The sequence below is a fragment of the Schistocerca gregaria genome, chromosome 5 (assembly GCF_023897955.1).
Source record: "Schistocerca gregaria isolate iqSchGreg1 chromosome 5, iqSchGreg1.2, whole genome shotgun sequence".
NCBI lineage: Eukaryota > Metazoa > Arthropoda > Insecta > Orthoptera > Acrididae > Schistocerca > Schistocerca gregaria.
Genome location: NC_064924.1, coordinates 407,544,119 through 407,557,559, shown reverse-complemented (window position 1 = coordinate 407,557,559; position 13,441 = coordinate 407,544,119). Strand labels below are relative to the sequence as shown.

At 41.2% G+C, this 13,441-nt stretch overlaps 1 pseudogene; it reads right to left on the bottom strand.

The window, feature by feature from the left end:
* Positions 1-4,864: 4,864 nt before the first annotated feature.
* LOC126274412 (5S ribosomal RNA) lies at positions 4,865-4,982 on the bottom strand (annotated as a pseudogene).
* Between the last annotated feature and the right edge of the window lie 8,459 nt (positions 4,983-13,441).

Genomic DNA, 13,441 nt, shown 5'->3' with positions numbered 1-13,441 from the left:
TTATCTTGGATGGGGAGTCACCGTCAGATGTAGAAGTAACGTCGGGTGTGCCCCAGGGAAGTACGCTGTTCATGTTGTGTATTTATGATCTTGCAGACAATATTAAGAGCAAATCAGACTTTTGCAGATTATGCAGTTGTCTATAATGAAGTGCCATCTGAGAGAAACTGCATAAATTTTCAGTCAGATCTTGATAAGGTTTCAGCATAATGCGGAGATTGGCAACTTGTACTAAACGTTGAGAGATGTAAGATTTTGCATCCTATGACTATAGTATCAATGAGTCACTGTTGGGGTCGGCCAAGTCATACGAATATCTGGGTGAAACACTGTGTAGCGATATGAAGTGGAATGATAACATAGGTTCCGTGGTGGGTAAAGCAGGTGGTAGGCTTTGGCTTATCGGTTGAATACTGAAGTGCAATCAGTCTACAGAAGAGATTGCTGACAAATTACTCGCGCGAATGGTTCTAGAGTATTGGTCAAGTGTGTAGGACCTGTACCGGATAGGCCTAACAGAAGATATCGAACGTATTCAGAGAAGGACAGACGAATGGTCACAGGTCGGTTTAATCCATGAAAGAGAGTCACAGAGATACAGAAGGAACTGAACTGTCAGACTCTTGAAGACAAACGTAAATTATCCCAAGAAAGTCTCTTAACGAAATTCCAAGAACTGGTTTTAAATGATTACTGTAGGGATATACTACAACCCGGACGTATCGCTCACATAGGAATCCTGAGCATAAGATTAGAATAATTACTGCACGCACAAAGGCTTTCAAACAATAGTTCCTTCCGCGCTCCATAACTGACAATGGAACGTACCCTGTGCCATATACCTCACTGTGGTTTGCAGAATATAGATGTAGATGTAGACGTAAATGCAGTGGTGATGGCGGCGAGCGGACGGCGACGTAGTTGATGACAGCCACAACCGAAAATGGACGGCCATTCTGAAGATGCTTTATGACGACGACAGCTAATATAGAAGCATTTTCTAACCTTCTGCGTGGTGTCTGTTTGTTCTATATCGTGTCTCCTTACCACTTTCGCGCAACGACGCTCTGAGCGTGTCTTTTAGGTAATTGACTAGTTTGAACCTGGAAGCTGTTGCTAGTAAGGAGACGCCAGACCACACATGACATGTAGTATTCAGATGAGTTCAGTGAGACTAGCGATGATATAACCAAATACTTAATGATTTCAGCGTCAGCTCCACTCAACTCCCTGTAAAACAGTCTTAATACTAACTAAATTTAGTGGAAGGAGTTCAAGGCTTTCCTATTTTTAGTTAGCTAGTAAAATAACGTCGAAAAAGCAGTTAAGTTTACCATTGGAAATTTTATTCTACTCACAAAACATCGTTTATAAATTGCACTATTGATAAAAGGAAATGTTTTAATACAGGATGGTAAAAACCAACTGCGTTCAACAAAAATGTGAACGAATATTCCCTAAATGGGTTTCCAAGTTCTACAATGGATCGAAGGATGACCTATGACATATCACATATATAATCTAGGTTTAAATTAAGTTTCACAGAAGAGAAAACTATCAAAATGGTCTACAGTGACCCTCAATTATCTTTGATTATCTATCTAACTTGCCGTAAATTACAGTGGCTGATGTGGCTTCTCAATAACTAAATAAGAGAAAAATTATCGCGTTTCAGATTTTTACTTCAAGTGGCCAATGTGAACACCGTGAGCTTTAATTGACGATCGATACTAGTATTACGCAAAAAGGGGGTGTAACAGGTGAGACTTCTGCAGTTCAGAGTGAAGCTTTATGCGCTGTTACACGGCATCGCGTGCGTTCATTACCTTGTCGGTGTTCGTCAGGGTGTGGCGGGCAGCACAGCTCCGCTCACCTTGCAGTCTCTGAAGCAACTCTCTCCTAACTTCTCCTTACTACAATTTACCGAAGTTGGTTTAAAAAAAAATATCTGGCTGTGTTTTCATCTGACCAATCAAAGTCTCAATGTTAACCTTAAGCTCCACCTTCAAAAATTCTGTCTATCCAATGAGAAACGTATACTTTTCGTGGTGGGGCAATGTTTTTAAAGTTTGCAACGTAACAGAGTCGCGATAAAGTCTCACGCTAAAACTTGCGCGTGGTGTGGCCCTTTTTGTGTTATCGTAAGATCTGTACTGTTCTTCTGGAGGGCTCTAGCTTTTAACATGGACTGGGGGGTGATCCTAACGGTTAGCTGGAACACGTAAGTGTCCGTCCCTTATCGTAGGGCCTTCTAACTTAACACGGTTCTGCTCTCGGTTTCTGTTCTCCTTTCTCCCCTCGGAACTGCGTCTGTCTCATGGTGGGAAGTTATGACATGCATTTAGGCATTCTTGTGTTAGTCTGTGGTATTCCATTTGCTCACTCGTTACTCGTATTACTTTGGTTAATTTAATGTCACGATTTATTCGGAGCTATGTGACATACTACCGGATTTGCTTATTATGTCAGGGTTTTCATGGAAGGTGTTGGATTTGCCTGACACCTTACAATTTATTTAAACATGTTAGGTTAGCCTGTATATCACACTAACCAGTTCTTGACTAAATGATTAAGCCAAACCCTCATATGAATATCTCCTTTTTTTTATCATTGTCTAATAGTGGTGGTGTGGGGGAGGGGGGGAGGAAGGAAGGGGAGGCACTGGATAACACCACTCTTCAACCTAAGATTTTACACATTTAATGATGTTTCATTTCTAAAAGACATATTTAATTCGGTTATAAAATATGCATTCATGAAAGATATTTATGAGTAATACAATTATATATGTTGCACAACAAGTTGGTTGGTTGGTTGCTTTGAGGAAGGAGACCAGACAGCGAGGTCATCGGTCACATCGGATTAGGGAAGGACGGGGAAGGAAGTCGGCCGTGTCCTTTGAAAGGAACCATCCAGGCATTTGCCTGGAGCGATTTAGGGAAATCATGGAAAACCTAAATCAGGATGGCTGGACGCGGGATTGAACCGTCGTCCTCCCGAATGTGAATCCAGTGTCTAGCTGCACAACATGTAAAATGTAATCATAGAAGATGATGTTAATGCTACTATGATATAATCTAATGGTAATTTTCATGGTTTTGAGTATCATGTAGCATACCAGAAAACAATGCCCTGAAGTGACATTGCTGGAACTGATGCACATCCCAGTAAACAGGTTGTACATAGAGCTAATGCTTAGTAAAGTACCGTTAACACTTCCACATGTAGTTTCACTAGAATATATGTTGATATTTGTTTCTGAATTTAAAATAGCCTTTCTGTCTTATATAAAATTATCATCATTTTAGGTAAAGCTACTTTGTAAAAAAAAAAATTCCCCAAAGTCGGTTTGACCCCAGTTCCTTAAATCCCACATGCAATCTATTTGTTTTAGGAACAACTATTTTACAATATCTAACCAAAGAAAGATTCTATGAGGACAGTAACATCAAAAATAGTATTTAAGTAAAACAGAAATTACAGATTTTTAAATCAACTTTATTTTAATAAGCAGTTTACTAAATTTTGTTAAAAATGTGTGTTAACCATAATTTGATTTTCATGGAACATGTCAGTACCTTTTTTATGAACCACACTGTGTAACTGAATTCCTATAGAGCTGTGAATGTTAATTGTAAATACTAAAGCAGTCATGTCAGTACAATTATATGAAGATATCATTGTCGTCTGTTACTACATCTGGGCGCCTAAGCCCACCTGATACTCAGTTTTTCAGTTTCTGTCTACGTATGCCTCAAAATGTTCCAACAGAGAACTTTAAAGTGGATTGGAAGTAATTTATTTTTAAGCATACTTATACTACAGGAATAAGATTGACAAAAATCGAAGTACATTTTACTTAATTAGATTGGTACCTGACATCCCACATGAATAAGGAACCAAAATTTGAATGAAACTTCAGAGAAGAAACATTTTTAACAGTCATCCAAATCTGGACAAGGCAGATGAAATTAAGTAACATTCTGTTACTAGTTAAACAAGTATTTTGCAATTTGTTTCGTGAGCAAAAATTCGAATTTTTATGATATTTTGTAGCACATTGTTGCAATGCGAAATGGTAAGTACTTCCGTGGGGCTTTGTGGAATCGCAAAAAGCAATTAACATTTATTGAGGGGGTTGGTGTAAGAAGGAGAAAATGGAAGGCAGGGCAGAGAGGGAGTGTTGTTGATTAGCGCTGGAACAAAAGGTATATCTCGAAAAATATTTCAGCTTTGGGTATTGGAAACTGCTAAAAGTTTTAGCTGGAGAGGATAGATGAGGCATGGAAATGCATGGAAGGTGGATTATGGATCAGTGGCTCAGCAGATTACCTGGACTACTGTTTAGTGGATGCGATATTGGGTAATGGGACTGGGTTTTCTGAGTAATTTATTGAGTCTGAGGAAGCTTCAAGAAGAGAAGGAGGTGTGAGAAACGGATGTGATATAGGATGCTAGTTGGGGAAGGCAGGCTGATGCGGAAAGCAAAATGAAATGCATGTTTTCCCACTTTCAAGGGATTCGTAGAATTTACGTGAGGCGAAGGTCCAGCCATTGTTGACTGTGGGATTTATAGATGAGGATGATAGACGAATGATTTAGACCCCAGGTGCGGCCTGCTAATAGATTTTTACTTATAAAAAACTAAAAACTTAACTCCTCCCGAACAGATCACGAAGGCCCAACGGTACCGACCGGCCGGCGTGTCATTCTCATCCCACAGGCGTCATGGGATGGTGATATGGAGGGGCATGTGATCAGCACACCGCTCTCCCGGCCGTATGTCAGTTTCTGAGACCGGAGCCGCTACTTCTCAATCAAGTAGCTCCTCAGTTTGCCTCACAAGGGCTGAGTGCACCCCGCTTGCCAACAGCGCTCGGCAGACAGGATGGTCACCCATCCAAGTGCTAGCCCAGCTCGACAGCGCTTAACTTCGGTGATCTGACGGGAACCGGTGTTACCACTGCGGCAAGGCCGTTGGCGCTTTACTTATAACCTCGAAAAAATAGAATGAAGTCTTACGATTCATTTCCTGTTTGTTTGCAGTCTAACCACTTCCTTATTTGCACTATACTGAAATAAATGAATTTTTAATCATGCTTGGTAAAGCTCACTAACTGTTACTGTCATCTATTCTGCACTCATTTTTCTAAGTAGTTTGAGAAGAAATAAAAGATGGAGGTTAGAACTTTTTTGAAATTAAAGCTGAATATTTATGATTTTGTTTTTAGAAATCATCTGTTCCTTGTCCATAACTTCATAGTCCCCGTTTGGCACACATTTGCCTGAACGCTTGATATTCCTGTCTGCAAAACTGATTCCTGGTAATACGTTTATGTGCACGTGAATAAACGAAATGTTACAAGCTGATAATCACAGTCGAATAACCGGAGGTATGTAAGACCAAAATCTACTTTCATAAAAGTAATACCTCTTCCAACAAAAAACTACATCAAAAATGTTACACTACAAAGTAAATCCAATGGTTGCAAATGAAAAAGCGTTGAAAAAAAAAAGATTTTCACTTACATCTCGTTTTTAATTTACTATTTACGTTTGTTTCAATAAATAATAATAATAATAATAATAATAATAATAATAATAATAATAATAATGATAATAATAATTGCAGATCTAACCATTTACAAAAACAAAAAAGTATGCACGAGGATTTTGAATCAACCTTATTTAAGCGAAAACAATTTTTCACTCGTAAATGTGAATGTAGTATAAATACACCGACAGGAAGAAAATCCCAACACCAAGGAATTGCGCAACGTAATATAGGAGTGTTTCTACATCTGAGAGATGATGTCTATTCAAATTTCGCGCCAGTTGTATAACAGTGGCGCTAGCAGCGCCACTAGAGGGACGCAAATCAGATTTGATTTAAATACACGCTTTACCGGTCGTGAGCGTTGGTTTTAGTTTGAAATTGGACGTGGCGAGTTGATGTTACTCAAGAATGCCTTTCAAGCGACAAAGAAGCAATTATCAACACGCCATTGGCTTTAAACGAGGCGGAGTAATAGGGTTGCGAGAAGCTGGATGATCGTTTGCGATATTGCAGAAGGACTTGGCAGGGATGTAGCCACTGCACTGCTGGCAGTGGTGGTCATGGGAATGTACGGTCGCAAGAAGGCCGGGCTGCGGACGACAACGTGGTGCTACCGAGAGGGAAAACCATCGTGTTCGGCGTATTGCGCTGGCGCATCGTACTGCATCTGCAGCACTAATTTGAACTGCAGCTGGCACCACAATGACACAACATACTGTTACAAATCGGTTATTTCAAGGTCAGCCCCGAACCAAAAGCCCTGTAGCGTGTTTCCACTGACCCCGAACCACCGCCATTTGCAGCTTCAGTGGTGTCAAGCGAGAACTCATTGGAGGGTAGGGTAGAGGCCTGTTGTATTTCTGATAAAAGCTGCTTCGTCACGGTGCCAGTGGTGGTCGTATGTTGGTTAGAAGGAGGTCAGTTGAGGACCTGCAACCAACACCTCTGCATGCTGGCCCCGCTAGACCTACACCTGGAGTTATGGTCTTGGGTGCGATTTTGTGTGACAGTAGGAGCACTCTCGTGGTTATCCGGCGCACGCTGAAAAATTTGTCCGTCAGTTAGGTGATTCTGATCTGTTGCGTTGCCATTCATGAACAGCATTCCAGGGTGTGTTTTCCAACAGGAGAACGTTCGTCCACTTATTGCTGTAGTAACTCGACATGCTCCACAGAGAATCGACATGTTGCCTTGGCCTGCTCAATCATCAGATCTGTCTCCAGACGCTCACATATCAGACATCATCGGACGACAACTCCATCGTCATCCACAAACAGCATTATCCATCCTTATATTGACTGGCCAGGTGGCCCAACAGGTATCAAACTCCATCCCACAATCTGACAACACAATGCAGGAACGTTTACATGCTTGCATGCAATATTCTGGCGGTTACGCCTGTCATTAACGTACCAGCGATTCACATTGGCAGTGGCTTCTCTCGCGGTAACCTGTAATCTTGCAATGTTAATTACTTATGTATCCTACCTAGACAAATGTGCTCCAGAAAATTCGTTACTCCACTTTAATTATTTTTTTGGTTTCGCGGTTTATTTCCGTCTGTGTAATAGTTAAGTTGTAATAATACAACTGCCAAAATATTTTTGTACTTGAAGTTTTATTATGTCGCGTTTTTTACCGATCAGGCGATCGTCTTCTTCTGTCGAAAATGAGAGTGTTTCATTGACCAGTTTCATCAGAGCAGGTATAAGTCTGCAGTTCTAGCACATATTGAAATCCCCGCGTTGTTGTTGAGATGCGATGCGCTGTTTTGTTTTGCCAGCTCCAGCGACGTATACGGTACTATGGTGCGGGCATTTCTACGTGCACCAACACGGCATACCGGCAAACAGGCTTAAATTAATTACATAACATTATTTTAGCGTGTTCTAATTAAAACTTTATTATTGCACCTCGCAGTTTTCAGTCAAGATTTAGCACTAGATACTTTGCTATATTAGAGAGAGGATTGCGTAGGTTGTAGATAGAGAGGAGGGGATTTGTGGGACATTTCATAAACAAATCACAGATTGGTATTACTTTAGTTTAGGTTGTTTGATGCTACAACGAAATTTACATCAGACGTAGTTGGAATCTTGAAGAAGAAGCAGTAAGTTCTTGTTTTCCGCTGTGTAGTCTAATACACAATTAGCCTGTGTCACGACTGTTGAAGACCAGAAATCGTACATCAAGAACGAAACTTCACGCGACAAAAACCCGACATAAATCCACAGTAAATTACGTGATGTTTGTGTTCAGTTTACAATGGACCTAGCACAGTTTCACGTTGGGTTAACCGTTTTTGTGGTGGTCCTATGACTAGAGACGATAATTTAAGACCCAGAAGGCCATAAACGTCAACACATGAACGAAATGTGGAACCTGTGGCAGATACTCTTGAGGAAGATGATCGCAGTTCGACTTGGGAGGAACTCGCTGAAGCGGCGTCAATTCTACGAAGATCAGTATTTCGTGTTCTGACAAATGATTTGAAGAAGAGAACAATTTCTGTGAGATGTTACCTACACTGTTTGACTGCTGAAGCACAAACACTTGGACGTTTCAGCCTTGTTCCAACAATGATTCGACCGTCAAGGTCAAGGATTCTTGTGTCAAAGTGTCACTATTGATGAAACGTCGGTTACAAACTTTGATCCGGAGTCGAAATGACTGTCCAATGAGTGGAGAGCTTCAGATTTTCCACGTCCGAAGAAATTTCGGTCCGCCTAATCAAAGCTCAAGTTAAAAATGATTTTTGCTTATGATCGTAAAGGAATCATCATGACAGATAGAGTCCCATGTGGAACAAATGTCACAGCTGAGTATTATTGTAACTTCATGCAAAATCTGCGAAGAAAATTGCACAAAACCCGACCTCGGTTGCTCCAGGTTGCGCCACAAATTTTCCACGATAATGATCGCCCGCAAATCGGCGATGTTGTAGCCCAAAATCTGCATGAATACGGATGGGAAGTCATGCCACATCCACCCTACAGCCCGGACAGGAGTCCGCCAGTGTTCAAATTACTCCCTATGTTGAAAAAAAGCAATGCGGCGACATCGTTTTTAAATCAATGCGGCGACATCGTTTTCTTTTTGTGGAACAGCTTTCTACCACCGCTACCTGATCAGTTCGACAGATAAACAGAACTGGTGCCGTGGATGGAATAACAGAGCTTTGAAGACATTGCGATTCCGTTATAGAGAAGCAGGCAGACTATACTGAAATATATATATATATGTTTGTGGTTGGGGTCTGCTTTTAGCGAAACACATTTTTGTTTTTTATCCTAAACGTGTTTCGCTGAAGTTGCAGCATCATCAGTGGGCTTTTTTTTATGACTGTTGACCATAAAGAATGCCCTTTGCTGTTTGTATACATGTAAATGCTAATTTTGAAATTCGTAGTTACGGATTTTTGAGGAACACATAAAATTGTCTATTGATACCTTTTCACCATATGGTGTGGTTTTCCTGATGTAGTGTTTTCTTATAGTGTCTGTTTTCTTTCACAGTTTGTCATCTGCAACCATATACAACTTAATGTAGACAAATTACTTAAGCAAAAATTATTATTTGGAAACTGTTATGGATATGCCTGCAATTAATTAATTCTATTTGGAAGGTTGTGTGTGCGTATGTGTATGTATGTGTGGGTATTAACATTATGTTTCACTTACATTTTCTTTTTTCTTCATGTTCTTCTCTGTAAAGTACCGTATATAGAGTTGTCATTGCCACTGTTTCATTGTTTACCAGCTGTAAAAACAAGATGGCGGACAGTGGAACAATTAAAAGTGTAAACATAGGATGGTGGCCGAGGAACAGTTGAAGGTGTTCCTGGCAGTTGGTGTAAATGTTTCAGAGGTGTGAGTGCCATTTTGTGTGTGTTAAACAAGGAGAGAGAAAGAGAGAGAGAGAGAGAGAGAGAGAGAGAGTAGGTTGAAGATTTTTCATTATTTTGTGTGTGTGTGTGTGTATATACGCATGTTCATATGGGGGCGGGGTTCTTTAGGTTGGTGTTACCTAACATTTCCTTGAGTACAGAGAACAGAGTTCTATTGCACCGAGCTGTGTGTTCATTTATTACTTGTTTTCCTTCAATTATAGCTTTTTGTATTTTATATTTTTCTTAAATTATTAGTTCTTGTGGGGGGGGGGGGGGGGAGCTGTTGCTGCATTTGATAATCTGAGAATTTTCAAGTCAGTATTGATGTCCATCGGACTATGTTTCTTGTCCATAAGGTGTTCAGCAAATGTGGAATGACAACTGCTACTTTCTAATGCTCTTCTGTGTTCTGTGTATCTGGTATTAAAGTTTCTGCTCGTCTGTCCTACGTAAACTGATTTTAAGTCCTGACATGTTAGTTGCTAAACGTCATATGTGTTGTATTTGCCTGTGCTTGTATTAGTTGTCCTTAGTTTTCTCTGTGTTGAGTTATCTGTCTTGTAGGCTATTTTTAGCCCTTGTTTTTTTAAGTATGTTGCCTATTCTATGGGCTGATTTGTTGTTGTAGGTGAGAGTGAACCACCTGTTTGTTGTTGTGGGTGTTTATTGTTCATGTGTGCTCAAATGTGTATGCCGTGTGTTTGTAGGTTGATGAGAAGGGTTTTGTTTTTGTGTGTTCGCTGTTCTTTTTAATTTAGTTTTAATTTTGTGGTTCAGTTTATCTGTAGTGTTCGCAGCATATCCATTCTGTACAGCTATTTGTCTGATTGTCTGTAATTCATTGTTATAGTTGTTTTCAGTGAGTGGAGTTTTGTTCAATCTGTGTAGCATACATTGGAAACTGGTTAGTTTGTCCACAATCAGATGATTAGAATGTTTGTGAATGGCTGTGCTGGTGGTGGTCACTTTCCTCAGTATGGAGAATTCGTATTGGTTGTTGTCTCTGCATATTGTGAGGTCAAGGAAATTTAACATTTTGTTGTTTTCGTTTTCTCTGATGAATTTAATTTTTGGTGGACTTTGTTTATATCACTGTGGAGCTGTTGGATGCGACTGGTTGTTTCCCCTAGAAAGCATATAATGTCATCTACATAACGATACCATTATATTACCTGGTATTGTTTGGGTCTTACTAGAGTTTCAAATATTTGATTTGCAATGTGATCGATAAAAATGTTGGCTAGGAGTCCACTGACTGGTGAGCCGATTGGAAGCCCGTCTCCTTTGATTAGGATTGATAGTCAAATGAGAAATACTTTTGGTCTGTGAGTAGTTTTAGAATTCTAGTTATTCGTCTTACGTGGGGTTTAGGAATTTCTGCCTGTTCTGCTAATTGTTGTTTGATGATATAGATGGTTTATGTTATGGGGATGTTGGGGAACATGGGTGTGATTCAAATGATGTGAGTATGGCTGTTGTAGCTATGTTGATGTCTTTGAATTTTTGTATCAGCTCTTCGGTATTATGTACGCTTCTGTTATTTGTGTATATGTAACGTTCCTGAAAGTATGTGTGCATTTCTCTGGCTAAGTGATATGGGAGTGCACTTCTGAAATTGACAACGGGGTGTGTGGGAGTGTCGTCCTTGTGGAGCTTTGGTACGCTGTTTAGTGTGGATGTTTGGGGATTCTTTTGATTCCGCCATATCGCTCTGTATTTTTTGAATATGTGTGACATAGTTTTTAGAAGTGTTTTTGTGTTTTTCTGGTATCTTTTTGTTGGGTCGCATATGTACCGGTGATCAAAAAGACAGTATAAATTTGAAAACTGAATAAATCACGAAGTAATGTAGACAGAGAGGTACAAATTGACACCCATGCTTGGAATGACATGGGGTTTTATTCGAACCAAAAAAATACAAAAATTCAAAAATGTCCGATAGATGGCGCTTCATCTGATCAGAATAACAATAATTAGCATAAGAAAGTGAGACAAAGCAAAGATGAAGATATTTACAGGAAATGCTCAATATATCCAACACCATTCCTCAAAAATAGCTGTAGTCGAGGAATAATGTTATGAACAGCACTGTAAAGCATGTCCGGAGTTATGGTGAGGCAATGGCGTCAGATGTCGTCTTTCAGTATCCCTAGAGATGCCGGTCGATCACGATACACTTGCGGCTTCAGGTAACCCCAAAGCCAATAATCACACGAGCTGCGGTCTAGGGTCCTGGGAGGCCAAGCACGACGAAAGTGGCGGCTGAGCACACGACCATCACCAAACGACGCGCGCAAGAGATCTTTCACACGTCTAGAAACATGGGATGGAGCGCCATCCTGCATAAACATCGTACGTTCCAGCAGGTGCTTATCAGCCAGGCTGGGGATGATGCGATTCTGTAACATATCGGTGCCTCTCACCCGTCACGGTAGCAGTTACTGACGTTTTGCTGTCCAGCGCCATCTGTCGGACATTTTGTGAACCTTGTTTTTGTGGTGTCACCGCCACTTGCTAGGTGGTAGCCTTTAAATCCGCCGCGGTCCGTTAGTATACATCGGACCCGCGTGTCGCCACTATCAGTGATTGCAGACCGAGCGCCGCCACACGGCAGGTCTAGTCTAGAGACACTCCCTAGCACTCACCCCAGTTGAACAGCCGACTTTGCTAGCGATGGTTCCCTGTCTACATACGCTCTCATTTGCGGAGACGACAGTTTAGCATTGTTTTCAGCTACGTCATTTGCTACGACCTAGCAAGGCGCCATATTCAGTTACTATAATTACTTCAAGAATGTATTCTGAACAGATAATATTTTGAATCATGTGCCGTAAAGAGCGACGTTCATCATTAATGGATTAAATTTAAGTATCAAACTAATTATGTCCGCTTTCTGAATTCTAATTCCTTGTCAGGTTCTAGACCTCACGTCAGTATAGTTCTTCCCTCCTCACGCCAGCCTGCGTGCATTTCGGCCTCCACTAGTAACAGCCAACACAAGAGGTTTTTTTTTTGGGGTTCTAATAAACCCCCATGTCATTCCAAGCATGTGTGTCAATTTTTACCTCTCTATGTTCATTAATCCGTAGCTTATTAATTTTTCAAATTTATACTGATTTTTTGATCACCCGGTATATGCTGTTAAAGCAAACACGGACAAAAGGGCTTCAACTTCAAGATGATTTTATTGAAGGACTTTAAAGAGATATTGAAAAAATGAAAAAAAATTATTGTGAATTACTTATGAAATGTTCCTCGTAGAATGACTGAGCACACTCTGTTGGGCTTTAATACCGTTACTGCGGTTTCAGTACAATACGGCGGCAGTCCAGTTCGAGATAACCATGAACTTGACGTGTACGGGTTTCCACTGCCTCGTGTAACTGGAATCCCAATCGCCTGACTCTTGTCGGCAAATAGCTTCGGTAGCACTGTCGATGTCTCGGTGCGTTACTTTACTGGTAGCTCTCATGCGAACACACAAATTGTTGTTGGCTCATTCACTCGATAAAAAAGATGAGAAAACGCACGGTGTACCATTTCTCTTTTCATGCCTTTCATCTTTCCATCCCTGGCCCCGTGAAAAACAACAATACGAAAAAATTGTGCGGGGTGTGGTTGGTTTCGGCAGCCTATAAAGCCTAAGTGGCGTGAGGGTGGCGGGCATTCAGGCGGAGGAGAGTTCAAGTAATCTTTTGACATCCATCCGACACAGGGAGGCGTTCGTAAAAGACGCGCTCTCTACCGAGAAACAATGCCATTGTTCTGGCGGCGAAGGCCCCTGAAAAGGCGGGCCTCGCGCGGCGCTGCCACCGGTATTCAACTGTTTGGTTTTACGGCGGCGGAGCGGGAAAATGCGGGAGGCGCGGCGGCCACCGGCATGGACCCGCCGCCCACAATGGCGTCGCCGCGCTGTTCCATTCCCCAGTTCATTGTCGTCCGAGGCCTCCGAAAAATTACGCCACAGGTTACAATGCGCAACAACATGTCCCGCC